Source organism: Frankliniella occidentalis, unplaced genomic scaffold, assembly GCF_000697945.3.
Source record: "Frankliniella occidentalis isolate FOCC.00 unplaced genomic scaffold, Focc_3.1 Scaffold212, whole genome shotgun sequence".
NCBI classification, from domain to species: Eukaryota; Metazoa; Arthropoda; class Insecta; order Thysanoptera; family Thripidae; genus Frankliniella; species Frankliniella occidentalis.
Genome location: NW_026267338.1, coordinates 646,771 through 648,009, shown reverse-complemented (window position 1 = coordinate 648,009; position 1,239 = coordinate 646,771). Strand labels below are relative to the sequence as shown.

Below are 1,239 nucleotides of genomic sequence, written 5' to 3'. Positions count from 1 at the left end.
GGTGCATGGGCATCTATCTGACAGTTTTCGGACAAAAATCACTCATCACCATAGTTTAAAGACATGATTTTCCAAAATATTTTTCGAGAAAAAAGTTCTAGTTCTTTTTTTACATTCTGATTTTTTTTAGCAATTTGGGAGTACCACTTTACTCACAAATTTGAATAACAACAAAAAGTGATGATTTGCGAATTTGATTTAGAAATGTTAGTCAAAAGTCCATGAGAATTTCCGAAAAAGTTGAAAATTGTCTGAAGGTTTGGAAAATTATGTTTCCAAACTGTTTGTATTTGGAATTGTTTTCTCAGTTATCGCACTCCTATATAATAATATTGCAAAACATAAATAACTTTCTTCTTAAATTGTGTCACTAAACTTGTGTTACTTTGGTTTTCCAGGGATGTTTTCCTTGGCAGATTATCTGTTGGCCATTCAGTCTCAGAATGCCAGACAAATCGATGCCATGCAACTGGCAAGGCCTTTACAAGTAAGTTCAAACCAAGGCTGTCTGAATTCTCCTCCTTCGTCTTTCTATGCCTGATTCAGATTCGCTCTATTTTTAAAAATCATATACATTGTCCTGTTTTTCTTTTCTTCCAACAGTATCATCAAATGATAGGGCAGGCGAACATTGCCCCTTTCAATGGGCTCATGAACCCCCTTCTTCCCGTAAGTAGACTCATCTTACCCTACTGTTACGTTACTCTATAAAGTTAAAAGTGGCATGAAGATCAATTCTGTTGCTCGACTTAGTTACTTTGTTTGCTCTGTGCCACCACAGTATGCAGTACAGCAGATTATAACATGTAATACCAGTTGGTTCAAACTAGTGGTCCACTTTAGCATCATGCGTACTTGTTGAATTCCTATGAAAACGAAATGAGAATGGATTGGTGAAGAGTGGAGCCCAAATACATTACTGAATTTGACTTGTTGTTCCAGGTAAATAATATATCTGGCCAACCAGGACTTGGATTCATGGGCATGGGCATGGGCATGGGCGTGGGCGTGCTGGCGCTGCAGGCCCAGCAGGCCCAGCAGGTGACCCAAACTCTGCAAGCCGCTGACCTCCGTCTGCAGCAGGAAGCAGCAGAGCGCGATCGTGCACTTGCCCAGGAAGAGGCTGAACACGCCCGTCTGCAGCAGGAAGCAGCAGAGCGTGCACTTGCCCAGGAACAAGCTGAACAGGCACGTCTGCAGCAGGAAGCAGCAGAGCGGGAACGTGCTCGCGCCCAGGAA

At 42.3% G+C, this 1,239-nt stretch overlaps 1 protein-coding gene across 1 annotated transcript in view; it reads right to left on the bottom strand.

The window, feature by feature from the left end:
• LOC113215858 (uncharacterized) overlaps nt 1-1,239 on the bottom strand; it is a 35,146-nt gene that overhangs the window by 14,518 nt on the left and 19,389 nt on the right. The gene's annotated exons all lie outside the window — the stretch shown is intronic.